Source organism: Trachypithecus francoisi, unplaced genomic scaffold, assembly GCF_009764315.1.
Source record: "Trachypithecus francoisi isolate TF-2019V2 unplaced genomic scaffold, Tfra_2.0 Contig01436, whole genome shotgun sequence".
NCBI classification, from domain to species: domain Eukaryota; kingdom Metazoa; phylum Chordata; class Mammalia; order Primates; family Cercopithecidae; genus Trachypithecus; species Trachypithecus francoisi.
The window spans coordinates 996842-1017997 of record NW_022681430.1 but is presented as its reverse complement, the minus strand read 5'-3'; the positions used below and the strand labels follow the sequence as shown (position 1 = coordinate 1017997).

At 40.3% G+C, this 21156-nt stretch overlaps 1 protein-coding gene and 1 pseudogene across 2 annotated transcripts in view; one reads left to right on the top strand and one right to left on the bottom strand.

Annotated features, from left to right (window-relative positions):
- MARCHF5 (membrane associated ring-CH-type finger 5) overlaps window positions 1-21156 on the bottom strand; it is a 63286-nt gene that overhangs the window by 21136 nt on the left and 20994 nt on the right. The window lies entirely within an intron of this gene.
- On the top strand, window positions 9308-10230 carry LOC117091725 (annotated as a pseudogene). Its single transcript, XR_004440517.1, has one exon. The product of XR_004440517.1 is annotated as an SUZ domain-containing protein 1-like (transcript).

The window sequence follows — 21156 nt, the reverse complement described above, 5'->3', positions numbered from 1 at the left end:
GCTTTTTAATGATGATTGGCATCACTCTCAAGGACCCTCTAGGCCACAGCTATCTTAGCACATGGTACTTGGCAGTATCGGGCACTTTGGCCTGTTCTACAAGGCACTGGAATATAATGGCACAGGACCTAGCCACAGTACTCTGTGGCCAGTACTTGACTCAATCCGTTGTTAAATGGACATTTTAAGGAAAAAAAAAAAAAAAAGAAAAGGAAGTATTAGTTATATGGTCCCAAGCCAACAAATGTGAATTTTATTGAAGATATCAAGTAATACAACAAACTTGATTAAAAGTATGTGGGAGGCCAGGCGCGGTGGCTCACGCCTGTAATTCCAGCACTTTGGGAGGCTGAGGCAGGCAGATCACAAGGTCAAGAGATTGAGACCATCCTGGCCAACATGGTGAAACCCCATCTGTACTAAAAATAAAAAAATTAGCTGGGCATGGTGGCGCGTGCCTGTAATCCCAGCTACTCGGGAGGCTGAGGTAGCAGAAACGCTTGAACCCGGGAGGCAGAGGTTGCAGTGAGCCAAGATTGCGCCATTGCACTCTAGTCTGGGCAACAAGAGCGAAACTCCGTCTCAAAAAAAAAAAAAAAAAAAAAAGTATGTGGGAATCCTGATGAGATAGTAAAGAGTTTTATCTCTTTCTCTAGCATTCCCCACTGTTTTAAACACTACACTTTGGAGGCTAGGTCCAAGAGCCCCAGACAAGCTTACGTAAATTTCATCTTTGATTCACTGCTCTGCTGGTAGTTTGAGATTTTACCATCTTTATGTAAGAACAAACATCCTGCAAACTTATGCTGTAAGTTACTTTGCTTAATAACAAAAAGTTAATCATTAGTTTGTAAAGAAGGGATATGTTCTCGGACAACTTTTTAGATAACTAAGTTAATTATATATATTTTATTGTAGAAATGGTATCTTGCTATGTTGCCCAGGCTGGTCTCAAACTCTTGGCTTCAGGTGATTGGCATCCCAAAGTACTGGTATCATAGGCATGAGACACCATGCCTGGTCCAAAATAGTATCTGACAAAAAAAAAAAAAAAAAAAAGCCCATAGACAAACCAACTAACCCAAACAACCCTGAAGAATAAAGATTTAAGGTCAAAGCAGATGAATGATTATATATATACATATATATGATTATATATAAGTGATATATATACATATATATGATTATATATAAGTGATTATATATACATATATATGATTATATATGTGATTATATATAAAAATATATGGTACATAGCTATATATGACATATCTATATATTCATTCATATATTACATTTCCATGATTAATCACTGAAGATCACCACAGTAGTTCCTTATGATTACATAACTTATGCCAAAGGAAATTTTAAATTTATACTCATAAAATAATAGCCTACAGAATACTTGTGAGCTGTAAGATGAACTACTAAGTACTTATTAAGCACCTACTGTAAACACATTTTACTATGTATTAAAATAAATGTAAATTATATTTAACACACTAGCTGCTGCCCCCTAGGAGTCTACAATCTAGTTAGGGACAAACAATATACATAAAACAACTGAAAACTTTTAAGGCAAAATTAATAAAGATATGATAGTATGATACAAACTGTACAGATGAATGTTAAGAAAATTTTAGGTAAAGATTATACAGGGGGTAAGGACACAAAGAGTTTTTAAAAATTGCTCTTTGTTTTTTTTTTAAATAAATGAATCTTGACCTAAACTTGAAGTCTCTGATGTGAAAAGAAGGCCAATTCCAAGTGAAGAAGAAAAATCACAACTGAATCAAGGCAAAACCAAGCAGGCATGCTAAGAGCCTTCCAACTGGAAGTGAAAGACTTTGTTGAAAAAAATCACCACCACCACCACCACTACCACCACCGCCACCACCATCAATCATCCTTTATTAACACATAAAAACAACTGGCAGCACTATGTACATACTACATATACGCCAGTTAACTATATAACCCACTGTCTTTTTTTCTTTTTTTTTTTTTTGAGACGGAGTCTCGCTGTGTCGCCCAGGCTGGAGTGCAGTGGCGCAATCTCGGCTCACTGCAAGCTCCGCCTCCCGGGTTCCCGCCATTCTCCTGCCTCAGCCTCCGAGTAGCTGGGACTACAGGCGCCCGCCACTGCGCCCGGCTAGTTTTTTTCTGTATTTTTTAGTAGAGACGGGGTTTCACCGTGTTAGCCAGGAGGGTCTCGATCTCCTGACCTCGTGATCCGCCCGCCTCGGCCTCCCAAAGTGCTGGGATTACAGGCTTGAGCCACCGCGCCCGGCCTGTCTTTTTTTCTTTAAGCATATGTATACTTTTCACATTTTCCATGATGATAATATAATTGTTCTTATTAATAAGAAAAGCTGTATTTTAGACAAGAACAATGAGTTATAAACTTCAGGTAACCATTATCCTGAGGAAGGTAACCTGACATTACCACTGAATTTTCTTCTTCCCTGTATATGAGAAGCTTGTGTATTAGGCTCATTAGGCTATAACAAAACAAGGTGGGTAAGGATTAGGTTGGGTCTGCTGTGTCAAATGGAACAAAGTGCCATCTCTGGGCCTGAATTTCTGCATCTGTACAATGAAGGTGTTATGTATATCAGAGTTTTGTAAAAATTAAAACAATTCACATGAAGCTCTCAGTACCTAATGTTATGTAGTAACAATCTGTGTCCGCTATTATTTCTTCCAGTTTTAAACTGTATGGTCACCCCAAAATGGCAAACGATGTTAAACATGATAGGACAGTGGAGTAGAAGGCATAATCAAAGACAGGAGATGTCTGAGAAAAATTCTGTGGTATATAGCTCTGGAATAAAAATAAGACAATTTCAGGAAATCTTCAGGTGAGAAAAAAAGAATAGGTGCCCTTTTCCTTAAAGATCCAGGACAAGGAGCAAAGGAAGGAGTCAATGGAGCCAAGAAATGTGGAAATGTAAAGGCAGAATGAAGACATCAAGAGAATTTAGATTCTGTAAAGAGCAGTTATCTTCCGCTCCTTTTAAAAAAAATGGTATAATTATGTTTTGGACCTGTAATTCAGCTACTTGTATTCATATACAGTGTGTACCCAGAAAGCCTCACACTGTTGAAAGATACTTCTAAAAACTAATCTACTTTTAAGACTTAGGGAGCAAGACCAAACATGATCCAGCAGTAACACAAGAAACTCTTATTCTGAAGGTATCCTAGTCATTTGCCTCATAAGAAGGTATACCAATGACGGTTACAAAAGACTAAATGAAGGGCCAGGCATGGTGGCTCATGCCTGTAATCCCAGCACTTTTGGAGGCCAAGGCGGGTGAATCACCTGAGGTCAGGAGTTCAAGACCAGCCTGGCCAAACTAGTGAAACCCCGTCTCTAATAAAAATACAAAAGTTAGCTGAGCGTGGTGGTGGGAGCCTGTAATTCCAGTTACTCAGGAGGCTAAGGCAGGAGAATTGCTTGAACCTGGGAGGTGGAGGTTACAGTGAGCCGAGATTGCGCCATTGCACTCCAGCCTGGGCAACAAGAGCAAAACTCTGTCTCAAAAACAAAACAAAACAAAACAAAAAAAACTAAATGAGTTCTCTAACCATAAACTTTGACAACAAAGGTTATTCAAAGACTAAATCACCATGGAATAGGACTTAGGTTTTTACATTTTTCTTTATTTTGACAATACATAGGAACTTATATATGAAGCAAAGTAAAAAAAAAAAAAATTTATCTGAAGGCTAAGTGTAAGTATTACTAGAAAATTTTATTAATATGAAAATATTATTACTTGAGTTCTTAAGTCCATATTTGTTTTTTACGTAGTGAAATAAGCCAATGATATATTTTATGAGTAGGCAGAGAAGAAATAGGTTGAGTTCATGTGAGTGACAGAAGGTCATGTGGCTAGAGGAAAAACAATGCAGAGCATTTTTATGGAGTAACTGATACCCTGGTATATCAGTCAAAAATGTAAAACCCCCATAAAATTGAAGCCGTGAAGTTTTAAGTTTGGGGAAAATATATTTCTTACTCTATAGTACCCTTTTATGATCTAAGTATTCTTACTTTAAAATGGTTTAGCCTCCTCACTGATAAAGAAATGTGTATTAAAACTACAATAAGGTATCTTTTCTTAACAGACTGGCTAAAATCTTGGTTTGCTAACACATCCTACTGGCAAAGCATGAGGAAATAGTCACACTCACATATTGCAGGTGAATATACAAATGGTTCAGCACCTGTGGGAGGAAATTTGGCAATACCTAGCAAAATTCTATGTGCAATTTACCCTCTGACTCAGCAATCTCTTCTTGATTGATAACATAAATTTTCTAAGCCAATAAATGGAGAAAGAATGAAAAAATTAGAATGACAATGTTTTGTATTAATTAATGAAACAATGGATCTAGAGGCAATGAATAATCAATTATCAATCTCTGCTAAAACCATTAGGTGGAAATGAATAGGTTAACTTTATCGAATGGATCAGGCTGATAATACCTATACACACTGATCGGTCTTACATTATGTGCCTTGTGATGTGATGAAATAAGAAGCACACAATCAGATATTCCTGTAAAAAATATATATATACAGTAAACTCACTGACAAGATCTAAACACCAGTTTACACAAAATGCAGGGGATAGGATAATATATTAAACAGCCAAGTGTTTGTAGTGTATGAGCATAACAAAGCCCAGGAAATGAGAAATTCTATCGTAACGAAAAAAGGAAAAACGTCTAATATAACTCTAATCAGAGTTCTACAAAATGAGAATGGAAAGAATGGAGGAAAAGCAATATCTGAAGAGATAAAAGCCAAGATTTTTCAAGAATAACCACTTAGGTAGAGAAATAAAGCATAAAACTTAAAGGAAAAAGTAGGACATATAGAATGCACAAAATCTGATGATAAAAATCCAACTATATCAGTATCACAATAAATGTAAAAAAGAACCCAAAAGAATTAAAAGGATGAGAAGAGATAAACAGGGCAAAATCAACATCAATGACAAAGCTCACACAAAAGGGCAAAAAAAAAAAAAAAAAAAGTAACTTTACAGTGGAGAAATGTGGCAAACACTACAACAGCCAAATAATCAAGGTCATAGCCAAGAGGAGTATAAGGAGACATGACTAAATGTAATGTGGATAAGATTCTGGAACAGAATAAAGACACGTGAATTACATTTAGTCATGTCTCCTTACACTCCTCTTGGCTATGACAGTTTCTCAGACTTCTTTGCTTTTGATGACCTTGACAATCTTGAGGAGTACTGATCAGGTATTTTGTATAATATCCCTCAATTGGAATTTGTCTGGTGTTTTTCTCATTATCTCTTGGAGTTAGGACTTTTAGGGAAGAAGACCACAGAGGCAAAGTGCAATTTTCATTGCATCATATCAAACGTACATAATACCTACATGAATCATTACTGGTGATAATGACCTTGATTATTTGGCTGTTGTAGTGTTTGCCACATTTCTACACTGTAAAGTTACTTTTTTTTTTTGCCCTTTTATGTCAGCTTTTTCAATGGTGTTGTTGACTTTGCCCTGTTTATCTCTTCTCATATGAAACTGGGATACATTCCTTTTCCATATATGGAATATTTCATAGTAAAAGAGAAAAAATACCTGAGTGGGCATTCTGCTGAGCTTTGATCAATGCTAAGGTGGCAGATATAACTAGTTCTATGTATTGATAGCGGCATGTTGGCAAAGGCAATGGGGAAGCAGGAACTCCAATACACTGTTGGGAGATTAAATGGGTGTAATCTCTACAAAAGCCAATTATAGGATATCTATTATGTTACAAATGCACATACTTTTGACCCAGTAATTCTGTTTCTAGTCATTTATCTTACAGATATATTTGCACACATGCATACAATTATTTCCCAAAGTTGTTTATAAAAGTACTGTCTGTAACAGTAAAAGATTGGAAACAAGCCTATATGTCCATCAATGGAAGACTGATTATGTAAGTAATCATACATCTATGCATGTACACAGCTGTTTTTTAAAAAAGTTCTTTATCCAGGCTATTTTTAATAGAAAAAAAAAAAGCTCTTTATACACAAATACAAAATGGTATCTACAATATACTGCTAAGAAAAAAAAAAAAGTTTAGGCAACCTTGCCCTCTAGCTTCTGATGTGTTCAAATGATAGGAGAGACCAGAACATCAGAGAGTGGTAAAAGTGTTAAAGAAAGTCTTTTCCCTGGTTCCCTCACTGCAAGTAGCTTGCATTTCTCTATGAAAGATCACAGGTCCTATTAAGGAGCTCTCTCCCTCTGCTGCAGCTCTTGTTAACAGTTCCCTTCCCTTGTACTATCAGTTTTCTATGGTTGCTAATCCCTGGGTACTTCCCTATCCCTTCTTGTTCCTTTAACTCTCACATTCGTAGATTCTGTGTAAGTGTAGGGAGAGAGGGAGAGGAGAAGAATGAAGGAGAGAGAGAGAAGAAAAAGAGAAACAAACTGCAATGAAATACCAGAAATTTATAACAATGGTTGTAATTTATAACCACGTAAGAAAACTTACTTGGCACCATGGCTGGCAGACATGGTAGAAAGACTTTTCATTAAATATCCTACTGTATCTTGTGTCTTTGAATTTCTGACTGTGTCAATGCATTACTTGGGGGAAAAATATAAACTTAAACATCAAATGAGTTTAAAAAAAATTGCTTATGAGATAATGTAGTTGCTCCATCTTCTCTTTGATGTATTTGCTATTCCTTTCCATTTCCAGCAAAGCAAATATCAAGAGTAAGAAAAGAGAATAAGCAATTTGTTAGTGCTTGCATTTTTTATAGTGCTGGCTATCATTTTGCTTTTTGGCTATATACTTCTCTTTCAATTCTAGTGGTACCAACTTATAACATTTTTGTTACTTACACATCATTTGTGTAATTTATTAACAGTATCTCAAATTAGTTCAAATTCACATTATCCCTATTAGTTCTTATGGTACTTGAAACTACTTATCCATATGTGGCCTGGTAGCTGACTCACTGAGTGACAGTAATAAGAAATTTGCCAATGTAAAATTCTGGCTCCTTGCTTTATTTGCTAGAAGCCCATGGGCTTCCATTACATAAATTTGCTGAGTGTACTTCTTATCTATAAACTGAGGACACTATCTATTATGCAGAGCTTTTGAGAGGTTTAAATAATATAGGCAAAGTGATGGACACAGTGCCTAGAATGAAACCGAGAATGGAAAAATAGGCAATAGGGGCCTATTAGCAAATGATAGCTATTGATATTACCACTGATATTAAAATATTGTAAAATAAAATAGTTACAACTACTAATTTTATATCCTAGATTCTCTAGGAAGGTGTCTCCCAGGAATTGGTCCTATTCATCCCCAGGGAACATCTTTCCCTTCTAAGCATTTACACTCCACTTAACAGTTGAAAACCACTTTTTGAGGATGGTTACTGGTAAAAATTCTATATAAGAAGTTTCAGTTAATGTTTAGTTATAAGAGCAACAATAGGCCGGGCGCGGTGGCTCAAGCCTGTAATCCCAGCACTTTGGGAGGCCGAGGCGGGCGGATCATGAGGTCAGGAGATCGAGACCATCCTGGCTAACATGGTGAAACCCCGTCTCTACTAAAAAAAAAAAAAAAACCAAAAAAAAAAAAAAAAACTAGCCGGGCGACGTGGCGGGCGCCTATAGTCCCAGCTACTCGGGAGGCTGAGGCAGGAGAATGGCGTAAAACCCGGGAGGCGGAGCTTGCAGTGAGCTGAGATCCGGCCACTGCACTCCAGCCTGGGGGACAGAGCCAGACTCCGTCTCAAAAAAAAAAAAAAGAGCAACAATAAAATACAAGTAGCTGGGCACGGTGGCCCATGCCTGTAATCCCAGAACTTTGGGAGGCCGAGGCAGGTGGATCACTGGAGTTCAGGAGTTTGAGACCAGCCTGGCCAGCATGGTGAAACCTCATCTCTACTAAAAATACAAAAAATTAGCCAGATGTGGTGGTGCACACCTGTAATCCCAGCTACTTGGGAAGCTGAGGCAGGAGAACTGCTTGAACCTGGGAGGCGGAGGTTGCAGTGAGCCAAGATCGTGCAGCTGCAATCCAGCCTGTGCCACACAGCAAGACTCCATTTCAAATAAATAAATACATAAGTAATAAAATAAAGATGACAAAAATTTAACTTGAAAACTAAGAATTTACTCTTAATGAGATATAAGAGAGCTAAAATGGCTACACGAATATCAGTTAAGGGATTTTTAATGACAAAATTGCTATTAGAAACAAAAAAGGATATTTTATAATGGTAAAGGGACAATCCATCAGAAAGACGTAACAATTATAAATACGTGCACTTAACAGAGCCCCAAAATAAATTAAGCAAAGATGTAAGGAACCAGAGGAACAGGCAATTTAACAATAATTGGAGACTTCTATGCCCCACTCTCTCTCTCTCTCTCTTTTTTTTTTTAAGACATAAGGCTGGCCGGGCGCGGTGGCTCAAGCCTGTAATCCCAGCACTTTGGGAGGCCGAGACGGGCGGATGATGAGGTCAGGAGATCGAGACCATCCTGGCTAACACAGTGAAACCCCGTCTCTACTAAAAAAAAAATACAAAAAACTAGCCGGGCGACGTGGCGGGCGCCTGTAATCCCAGCTACTCGGGAGGCTGAGGCAGGAGAATGGCGTAAACCCGGGAGGCGGAGCTTGCAGTGAGCTGAGATCTGGCCACTGCACTCCAGCCTGGGTGACAGAGCGAGACTCTGTCTCAAAAAAAAAAAACAAGACATAAGGCTTTACTCTGTTGCCCAGGCTGCAGTGCAGTAGTGCAATAAGAGCTCATTGCAGTCTCGAACTCCTGGGCTCAGGCAATCCTCCTGACACAGCCTCCTGAGCTAGTGGAGACCACAAGTATGTGCCACCATGTCTGGCTAAAGTTTTTTTTTTTTTTTTTTGTAGAGACGGGTCTCACTATGTTGCTCAGGCTGGTCTTGAACTCCTAGGCACAAATGATCCTCCCGCCTCAACCTTCCTAAGTGCTGGGATTATAGGCACAAGACACCACTCACCACTCTACTTTAAATAATAAACAGGTAAAAGATAACAAGGAAATAGAATACTTGAAAATAAGAGAATCAACTAGACATTTATAGAATACTCCAACAGCAGCAGAATACATGTTTTTCTCAAGCGCACATGGAACATTCTCCAGGATAAACCTATGTTAGGCCATTAAAAAAAGTTTTAATGTAGTTAAGAAATCAGACAAAGTATGCTCTCTGATCAAAATGAAATTAAAAAATCAATAACAGGGAGGAGGGAAAGCGGCGAGTAAGATGGAAGATGAGGAGGTCGCTGAGAGCTGGGAAGAGGCGGCAGACAGTGGGGAAATCCAAATCTCCTCCCAAAGTGCCCATTGTGATTCAGGACGATAGCCTACCCGCGGGGTCCCCTCCATAGATCCGCATCCTCAAGAGGCCCACCAGCAACGGTGTGGTCAGCAGCCCCAACTCCACCAGCAGGCCCACCCTTCCGGTCAAGTCCCTAGCACAGCGAGAGGCCGAGTACGCCGAGGCCCGGAAGTGGATCCTGGGCAGTGTCAGCCCCGAGGAGGAGCAGGAGAAACCCATCCTCGACAGGCCAACCAGGATCTCCCAACCTGAAGACAGCAGGCAGCCCAATAATGTGATCAGACAGCCTTTGGGTCCTGATGGGTCACAAGGCTTCAAACAGCGCATATAAATGCAGGCAAGAAAAGATGCCGCCGTTGCTGCCGTCACCGCCTCCTGGGTCGTCCGCCACGGGTTGCACTGCCGTGGCAGACAGCTGTACTTGAGCAGAGGGAACGACCTGACTTACTTGCACTGTGATCCCCCTTGCTCCGCCCACTGTGACCTTGAACCCCATGCACTGTGACCTCCCCTCTTCTCCCCCTTCCCACTGTGATTGGCTCATCGACAAGGGCTGTCCCAAGTCAATGGAAAGGGAAAGGGTGGGAGTTAGGGGAAGGTTGGGACGACCCACCAAGGACTCAGAGAGTCAGACAGTGCCACTTGGCCACTTGGGGTAAAGCCAGTGCCAGCAATAACAGTTTATCATGCGCATTAATTTGAGATTTCAAAACACAAATGAAAACTCACACCCACCCACCCCCAAGTGCATGTCTCCATCACTTAAAAAGTAAGTTCCATTTGAAAATATCCTTTCTTTTTTTTTTCTTCCTATTTTTGTTTGTTTATACAAATATCTGATTTGCAAGAAAAAGTGCATGGGAGGGGTTTTAGTGGTTTAACGAATTTTTAATTAAGAAAGGGTAGTTTGGTAGTCTACTTAAAAATGTTTCTGGGAAATTCACTAGAAACATTAACCAACAGGATTTTGGTGAGCTTAGCTTCTGTATTCCTACTGCCGCCCGGAAAAGGGGCAGGGCTCTGCAGCCGCCAGGACAGATGAGCACCCCATGCCTATACCTCCCTCCCCGAGGTGAGTCCCAGGGCACCTGGGCCTTGCCTGGAGACTGGGCTAGTAGCTCTGTAGGCTCGGAGAGCCTGGGGAGGGTGCCAACCCCACCTCTAGTATTTTGGGAGACAGGGAAAGTGAACAGACTTCCCCTTCCCATACCCCTCAGGGTGGTTCCCTACCAGCCAGGCTTACTACTAGAAGAGAGCAGAGTGCCAGGGAGTGAGACTGCATCCCTAGGCTTAGAAGTAAAGGAGAGGAGACTTGTTTAGTATTTTGCCATTGGCACAAGGAAAACCAGGAGAGAGTCTGCCTCCAGGACTCTGAGCCTTCTGCTTTGTATGTTCAGAAGGTGGATAGGTCTTCCCACTCCAGCATGGCTTGAACTCTTAGGGGTCTGCAGTGCTCCATCTCCATTGATGGCCCCAGCTCAGTAACTATACCTGGTACATTTCCTTTGTGCAATCAGTACCTTGAAGGCAGAACATTCTGAATAAAGTTGGAAAAAGAAAAAAAAAAAAAAATCAATAACAGAAGGACATCTGGGAAATTTACAAATACGTGAAAATTAAACACCACATTCCTAAATAATCAGTGAGTCGAAGAAGAAATCACAAGAAAAATTAGCAAATATTTTGAGATAAATGAAAATGCAACAAAAATTATGATACACAGCTAAAGTAGCACTTAGAGGAAATTTTATAGTTGTAAGTGACATTAGAAAAGAAGATGCCAGGCGCGGCATGAGGTCAGGAGATCAAGACCATCCTGGCTAACATGGTGAAACCCTGTCTCTACTAAAAATACAAAAAATTAGCTGGGTGTGGTGGTGGGCACACCTGTAGTCCCAGCCACTCGACCAGCCACTCAGGGGACTGAGACAGGAGAATGGCGTGAACCCAGGAGGCAGAGCTTGCAGTGAGAGGAAGGAAGGAAGGAAGGAAAGAAAGAAGGGAGGGAGGGAAAGAGGGAAGGAGGAAGGGAAGGAGGGAGGGAGGGAGGGAGGGAGGAAGGAAGGAAGACTAAGAGAATGAGAAGACAAGCAAGGAGAAAAGATCTGCCCAAGACATCTGACAAAGAACTTTTATCCAAAATATCCAAAGAACTCTTAAAGGTCAACAATTAGAAAACTATCATGCTGATTTTTAAAATGAGCAAAAGACTTGTACCCCTCATCAAAGAAGATACACAGATGGCATATAAACATATGCAAAGATGTTTCACATCATTTATCACTAGAAAATTGCAAATTAAAATGAGATACCACTATACATCTATCAGAATGACCCAAATCAAAACATTGGCAAGGATGTGGAGCAACAGGAACTCTCATCCATTGCTGGTGAAAATGCAAAATGGTACATGGTACAGCCACTTTGGAAGACAGTTTCAAGGCTTCTTGCAAAACTAAACATACTTGTATCATACAATCCAGCAATCATGCTCCTTGGTATTTACCCCAGAGTTGAAAATTTATGTCCACACAAAATCCCGTACATGGATGTGTACAGCTTTATTCATAATAGCCAAAACTTGGAAGCAACCAAGATGTCTTTCAGTACATGAATGGATAAACTGTGGGACATCCAGACAATGGAAGAGTATTCAGTACTAAAATGAAATGATCTATCAAGCTACAAAAAGATACAGAGGAAATTAAATGCATGTTACTAAATAAAAGACAATCTGAAAAGGCTACATACTGTATGAGTCCAACTGTATGACCTTGTGGAAAAGGAAAAGTTATGGAGAAAGAAAAAGATGTATGGTGGCCAGGAGCTCGGGGAGAGATGAAAAGATGGAGCACAGAGGATTTTTAGGTCAGCAAAACTATTCTGTATAATACTATAATGGTGGATACATGTCATTATCCAGTTGTCAAAACCCGGAATGAACCCTTTATACATTATATATTATACAGTTGTCAAAACTAAGAGTGAACCCTAATGTAAACTATGGACACTTTGGGTGGTAATGATGTGTCAGCTTAAGTTCATTGACTGTAAAAAATGTAACACTCTGGTATAAGATGTTGATAGTGGGGAAAGTAGTGAGCACTGTGTGTGGTCAGGGGTGGAGGCTGGCATATGGTTTACTGTGAACCCACAAATGCTCTAAAAGCTATTTAAAAATAACAAAAACAGAAAGAGGAGCTGGGTGCAGTGGTATGCACCTGCAGTCCCAGCTAACCAGGATACTGAAGCAGGAAGATACTTGAGCCCATGAGTTCAAGGCTGCAGTGTAGCCTTGACTGTACCTGTTAACAACTACTGCACTCCAGCCTGAGCAACACGGCAAGACTCTGAAAAATAAAGAAGGTGGCTGGGGATGAGTGGCTCACGCCTGTAATCCCAGCACTTCGGGAGGCTGAGGTGGGCAGATCACGAGGTCAAGAGATCGAGACCATTTTGGCCAACATGGTGAAACCCTGTCTCCACTAAAAATACAAAAATTAGCTCAGTGTGGTGGTGCATGCCTGTAGTCCCAGCTACTCAGGAGGCTGAAGCAGAAGAATTGCTTGAACCCAGGAGGTGGAAGTTGCAGTGAGCTGACATCACGCCACTGCACTCCAGCCTGGCCTGCAGAGACTCCGTCTCAAAAATAAAACAAAACAAAAGGCTAGCTGTGATGGTGCATGCCTCTAATCCTAGCACTTTGGGAGGCCGAGGTGGGCTGATTACTTGAGCTCAGGAGTATGAGACCAGCCTGGACAACATGGCAAAACCCTGTGTCTATTTTAAAAAAATACAAAAACTAGCTGGGTATGGTGATGAGCACCTGCAGTCCCAGCTACTTGGGAGGATGAGGTGGGAGGATCACTTGAGCCTAGAAGGTCAAGGTTGCAGCAAGCTGAGACTGTGCCACTGCATCCCAGCATGTTTCATAGAGTGAGGCCCTGTCTCAAAAAAAAAAGGACAAAAAGAAAGCAAAAAGATCCCAGGTCAACTAATCTTCTACCTTAAGAAACTAGAAGGAGAAATGCAAACTAAATCCAAACCAAGCAGAAGGAAGAAAGGACATAAATATTAGGGTGGATAAAAATGATACAGAGAATGCAACAATAGAAAGAAAAAACTCGGACAAATCTTTTTTTTTGAGACGGAGTTTTGCTCTTGTTGCCCAGGCTGGAGTGCAGTGGCGTGATCTTGGCTGACTGCAACCTCTGACTCCTGGGCTCAAGTGATTCTCCTGCCTCAGCCTCCCGAGTAGCTGGGATTACATGCGCCCGCCACCATGCCCAGCTAATTTTGCATTTTTAGTAGAGATGGGGTTTTTCCACGTTGGTCAGGCTGGTCTTGAACTCCCGACCGCAGGTGATCCGCCCGCCTCGGCCTCCCAAAGGGCTGGGATTACAGGCATGAGCTACCATACCCGGCCAATCCTGACAAATCTTTAGCTAGACTGACCAGAAAAAAAAGAGAAGATTCAAATGACTAAAATCATGAATTAAGGAAGGGGCATTACTACCAATCTTACAAAAATGAAAAGGATGATTAAAAAATACTATAAAAAACCATATGCCAACAAATTAGATAATATACATGAAAGGAACAAATTTGTAAGACACAAACTATCAAAACTAATTCAAGAAGAAATAGAAAATCTGAATAGACCTGTAAGTAATGAGATTGAATTAGTAATAAAAAAATTTCCCATGAATAAAAGCCCAGGACCAAATGGCTTCACTGTTCCCAAACATTTAAAACACCAATCCTGGCCGGGCGCGGTGGCTCAAGCCTGTAATCCCAGCACTTTGGGAGGCCGAGACGGGCGGATCACGAGGTCAGGAGATCGAGACCATGCTGGCTAACACAGTGAAACCCCGTCTCTACTAAAAAAATACAAAAAATTAGCCGGGCGAGATGGCGGGCGCCTGTAGTCCCAGCTACTCGGGAGGCTGAGGCGAGAGAATGGCGTAAACCCGGGAGGCGGAGCTTGCAGTGAGCTGAGATCCGGCCACTGCACTCCAGCCTGGGCGACAGAGCGAGACTCCGTCTCAAAAAAAAAAAAAAAAAAAAAAAAAAAAGAAAAACACCAATCCTTCACAAACTCTTCTAAAAAATATAAAGGAGGGATCACTTCCCAACTTATCCTATGAGCCAGTATGATTCCAGCACCAAAACCAAAGATATCACAAAAGAACTACAGACCAATATCCATTATGAGTACAGACACAAAAGTTCCCAACAAAGTATTAGCAAACATGACCAAGTAGAACTTATTCCAGGAACCCCAGGCCGGTCTAATATGAAAATCAACCAAATGTAATATGCCATATTAATAGACTACAGAACAATACCCACATGATTAACAATAGAGAAATAGCATTTGACAAAACCCAACAGTTTTTCATGATAAAAGCCCTTAACAAATTACAAATAGACGGGGTCTCAACCTGATAAAGGCCATCTCTGAAAAACCCAGTTAACATACACTCATGTGTTACTCAATGATGGGTATCCACACACAGGGATAAATGTGTCCTTAGGCCATTTTGTAGTTTTGTGAACATCATAGAGCCTATTTACACACCTAGGCTATATGGTATAGCCTACTGCTCCTAGCCTGCAAACCTGTACAGCATATTACTGTATTGAATACTATAGGCAAATATAATACAATGGTATTTGTGTTCCTAAACATAGGAAAGGTACAATAAAAATATAGTATAAAAGATAAAAGATGGTATACCTGTATAGAACACTTAACCATGAATGGAGCTTGCAAGGCTGGAAGTTTGGAAGTTGCCCTGGGTGATTCAGTGAATGGGTGATGAGTGAATGTGAAAGCCTAAGACATTACTATACACTATTACAGACTTTATAAATATTGTACACTTATTACACTGAATTTATAATTTTTAGTAATAAATTAACCTTAGCTTACTGTAACTTTTAAACTCTATACATTTAACTTTTTTGACTCTTTTGTTTTAACACTTAGCTTAAAACACATATTGTACAGCTGTGCAAAAAATTTTTTATCCTTATTCTGTAAGGTTTTTTCTATTTTTAAAATTTATTATTTTTACTTTTTAAACTTTTTTGTTAAAAACTAAGACACAAGTACACACATTAACCTAGGCCTACACAGGGTCGGGATCATCAATTAATATCACTGTATAATAACAAGGTTATTACCAGGTCTCAAAGTTTATGGACAGACTTTATTCATAAAACAAACTTTTCTCAGTTGGTATTCCTTTCATGTTTTAAAGCAATGCTTTTTAAATTTAATGTGCATAGAAATCACTCAATGATCTCATTAAAATGCACATTTCAGCTGGGTGTGGTGGTTCTTGCCTACATTATCAGTACTTTGGAAGGCCAAGGGGGTTTGGGAATCCCTTGAGGCCAGGAAGTTTGAGACTGGGCAACATAGTGTTCCCCCCTCTCTAAAAAGAAAAAGAAAAACTAGCTGGGTGTGGTGGCACATGCCTGTAATCCCATCTACTTGGAAGGCTGAGGCAAGAAGACTGCCTGAGCCCAGGAGTTTGAGGCTGCAGTGAGCTATGATCATGCTGCTGTACTCCAGCATTGGCAACAAAGTAAAATACCGTCTTTAAAAAATAAAAAAATAAAATAAAATAAAAAAAACAGACTTCTATTCAGTAAAAGGGGGGTGGAGAAAAGGGGTGGTGTTCTGCATTCCTAATAACTCCCAATGATGCTAATGTTGCTGGTCCTCAGATCATATTTTGAGTAGCAAGGTTTTAAGTAGGTGCATACATACAACTGACTTAACTCACTAGAAAAAAGAAAAAAGCAAACTGTAACATGGCTGGCAAACAGTGAGAAGGATAAAACTCCGATGAATCCTCTAAGTTTTTCACAACTGAGCACAATAAGTAACTCCCTATTAACAATGAAGAACATACACTTATACTACCTCTTCATTCCTTCCATGACCAAGTATCAGAAAAGATGCAGAATTGGCCAGCTAGCACCAGCCAGACTGAGGCTAAATCCATTTGAAAAGTTAAAAAAATAAACAACACAAAATCTGTTGCACAGAGATCATCTCATAGAATATTAACCATCATCACCTTTCCCTCTCTGTATCTTCTGTCTTTTATTCCTTCTTCTAGTCAGTGTTTATCAAGTGTCTTTGGGGACCAATGGCAGTCCCTGGCAATCTATTAACTGGTTTACAGACAGGTTGAGAAAAAAGTGATAAAAGCTTTGATCACAAACATTTCACAAATTTTGAGAAGATTATGACTTTCATAGAAATCCTTTTAGGTTCTTTATTGCTGTTACATTCTAAGGATCACCCAAGCTCTACAAGGATAAGTTAAGAAAACACTATCATAATAAGGAAAATGGAAAGGGCTAACATACTTCCACATCATGTAAGTTGTTTACATTGGTTAAACATATATTTTGTTGTTACTATCATACTGTGTTAAATCCCAAATTTAGGGAAATTAATCAATGGTTCAAAAGAGTAAAAGTGAAAAATACATTTAACTCAGAATGCCATAAATGGTAACAGTATGATTTTATAGTGAAGACTGATGTTAGAATGAGCTGTGATCAGTAAACTAGGAGTGATAACTCTGTACTAGGAGACATCCTTGTTCCCATGTACCGTGATATACTATTAAATAGGGACAAGAAGCCACTGAAGTGTTCAGATCATTTTCAACAACTCCAGTAAACCAACCAAAGCCTCCACTATGAATTCTGTCATTAAAAGATCAAAATAATAGTCAAAGGTACTTCTTTTAACAAAACAGATTCAACTACTGTCAGCTGCAAAATTAATGACAAATGTGCTCAGAAATAAAACAATTTACTGGCAAAATTCTATCACCAGATGACACTATTGAACATTATGTGCTATGTGTGTTATACAGAGAAGAAGAACAATTATTATCACAGATGTATGCTCTTAAGTATTTTGTTTTATGGCTGCATGAAGCCACTAGTTACAGAGTACGAATCAACTCTTAGCATATATGAATGTAATATGTTAATGAAGAAATACAAGCAACTTTTGAAAAGTTTTTAGAAGAAGATATTTTCTTTTTTTTTTTTTTTTTTTTTTTTTGAGGCGGTGTCTCGCTCTGTCGCCCGGACTGGAGTGCAGTGGCCGGATCTCAGCTCACTGCAAGCTCCGCCTCCCGGGTTCACGCCATTCTCCTGCCTCAGCCTCCCGAGCAGCTGGGACTACAGGCGCCCGCCACCTCGCCCAGCTATTTTTTTGTATTTTTTAGTAGAGACGGGGTTTCACCGTGTTAGCCAGGATGGTCTCGATCTCCTGACCTCGTGATCCGCCCGTCTCGGCCTCCCAAAGTGCTGGGATTACAGGCTTGAGCCACCGCGCCCGGCGATATTTTCTTTTAACCAACAATTATTTTTGAACCTTGACTTGAAAAGTTGGTTCAAAAATGGCTAGAGCACTAGCTTTGTGTATGGCAATGAAGAGCCCACCATCTGAAAGCCAATTCACACATGGCTTCATTTACAGACAATAGCTGGCTTGAGTCACTGTTAATAACTGCATGGAAAATTGTGAATATAATTAAAATTGCAGTCCTTGAACAGGTATCTTCAGCATGTTAAGAATACAGCAGCAGGCTGGGCACACAGTGGCTCACACCTGTAATCCTAGCACTGTGAGAGGCCAAGGTGGGTAGATTGTTTGAGCCCAGGTGTTTGAGACAAGCCTGGACAACATCGCAAGACCCCACATCTATTTGGAAAAAAAAAAAAAAGCAGGAGGAAATACTGTTTTTCTGTTTTGTCAAGAGGAAATATGCTAACAATACCTACTGAAATGAAGGATATACCTTTTTTGTTGTTGTTGTTGAGACAAAGTCTTGCTCTGTCGCCCAGGCTGTAGTGCAATGGTGCGAGCTTGGCTCACAGCAACCTCTGCCTCCGCCTCCCAAGTAGCTGGGATGACAGGTGCCTGCCACCACGCCTGGCTAATTTTTGTATTTTCAGTAGAGACAAGGTTTCAACTTGTCTCTACTGGTCTCTTGGCTTGTTGGCCAAGCTGGTCTTGAACTCCTGATCTCAGGTGATCTGCCTGCCTCGGCCTCCCAAAGTGTTGGGATTATAGGCGTGAGCCACCATGCCTAGCAGATATTCATTTTTTTGTAACATTGATGTCATTAAACCATATCTATGATTTTAAGTGGCTAACTCAAGTACCATACCTCTATGACAGTATAGTGATCAGCTTGAACATAGCATTTGAAAGTAAAATTATGATTCTCTCTCTCTTTAAGATTGGTTTCACTCTGTTGCCCAGGCTAGAAGGTAGTGGCGCAATCATAGCTCAATGCAGCCTCAAACTCCTGGGCTCAAGAGATCCTCCCACCTCAGCCTCCCAAGTAGCCAGGACTTACAACAGGTGTGCTCCATCACACTTGGCTAAATTTTTTTTTTTTGTAGAGACAAGGTTTTGCTATGTTGCCCAGGCTGGTTCTGAGCTCGTAACCTCAAGCAATCCACCCATCTCAGCCTCAAAAGTGCTGGGATTACAGACGCGAGCTACCATGACTGGCTACAATTCTTTTTTGTTGTTGAGACAGGGTCTCACTCTGTCTCCCAAGCTGGAGTACAGTGGTGCAGTCACAGCTCACTGTGGCCTCCACTTCACAGGCTCAGGCAATCCTCCCACCTCAGCCTTCTGAGTAGCTGGGACTACAGGTGTTTGTCACCATGCCCAGCTAGTTTTTTTTGTTATTTTTGGTAGGGATGGAGTTTCACCCTGTTGCCCAGGCTGGTCTCACTCGCCCCAGCTTCCCAAAAGTGTTGGGATTACAGGTGTGAGCCACTGTGCCCGGCCGCAATTCCTTTTTTTAGACGGAGTCTCGCTCTGTCTCCCAAGCCGGAGTGCAGTGGCGCAATCTTGTCTCACTGTAAGCTCCGCCTCCCCAGTTTACGCCATTCTCCTGCCTCAGCCTCCCGAGTAGCTGGGACTACATGCGCCCACCACCACACCTGGTTAATTTTTTTTGTATTTTTACTAGAGATGGGGTTTCACCATGTTAGCCAGGATAGTCTCGATCTCCTGACCTAGTGATCCGCCCACCTCGGTGTCCCAAAGTGCTGGGATTACAGGCGTGAGCCACTGTGCCCCGCTCGGCCACAATTCTTAGTAACAAAATATGCAGACTAAATAATCATACAAACAGCTTAACCAAAGAGTTTTACTCTTTTTTCTGTGAGATGGAGTCTCGGCTCTGTCGCCTAGGCTTGTGTGCAGTGGCACGATCTCGGCTCACTGCAACCTTTGCCTCCCGGGTTCAAGCAACTCTTCTGCCTCAGCCTCCCAAGTAGCTGGGACTACACGTACATGCCACCATGTCCAGATAATTTTGTATTTTTAGTAGAGACAGGATTTGACCATAGTGGCCAGGCTGGTCTCGAACTCCTGACCTTGTGATCTGGCCACCTCCGCCTCCCAAAGTGCTGGGATTATAGGCGTGAGCCACCACGCTCGGCCGAGATTTACTCTTTTCTAACAAGTAGGTAGACTTAAAACCATATTCAATTACTGCACTAAATCTGAAAACATATTTCCTAGAACTGAATTCAACCAAAAGGACAGATTCACACATTGCCATCTCCCAAATTAAAATATTCAACTTTCCTGTTGAGTGCCATACATTTGTCAATTTGATGTAGTTTTCAGTGAGAATTACTGTAATAATTTTTGTGTCCATTTGAATACCTAAAACATCTAATAGAAATACCATATACTTGCTGCTCTTCCCAAATCTATAATTCAAAGGTGGGGCTAATTTAATAAAACTAAGAGCAAGAAAAGAAATCAGTTAAATATGAAACCTTAACTTGGACTTTAGTAAGTCTTTCACCATTAATGTGGTGGTACAATAATGTGAACAATCATTGCTTTTCCTGATACTGATTTAAAAATACTGCTTTGATCTTACAATAAAAACATTTTGAATTATTCTTTTGTGTTTATCTAAAATCAGTGGTATGCACTGAAGACCCATCACATGGTCCACAAATTCCAAATGTTTGAAAACACTACTTTCTCTACTACACTACTTCCCTTTCATAGGAAGCTATCATTTCTTCCTGTGCATGTTAGAGAAAAACAGAGAACCAAGGAAATTTTGTTTGCCCTTATTATTAACCTCACATTAGAAAAGCATTTCATTATCTGTATTTATGTTGCCTCATTTTCAAAAACATTGGTCTGATTATCAGTATGAATAGCACTTATAAAAAACAATATACATTATTGTTTTTTATAATAATTATTTCCAATTTTTCCCAAATTCCTCTGCCCCCAAAGTCATTCTTTCCTTATGACCTTCCCAGAACCCAAGCTGCCTTCCTATACTTCTTGGTTACAGTCAAGGTTTATAAAAAAAAGTTTAACAATTGGCATGGTATAAACACCAAACCAAGAGATTGACACCAATTTATAACTGTATGGCTGTAATGGAACAGGCTCACTAAACATCAGCCTTAGACTGCTTCTTGTAAGCAGTCTGCTATACTTTTTTTCCATGCTAGGCCTGTTTCCAAAGATCTTTGGTTATTTCTTACCTGCCACTTAACAGAAAAGGGATAGCAGTGTTCATGAAAGAAACCACACAAATTAGATTCCAAAGATGAGTTTAATGTCGCATCTTATTAAATATTTAATTTATCTACTTTTATTCTTTAACAGGAAGAATTAAGAAGTATTAGAAAGAACATACTACTACTGCT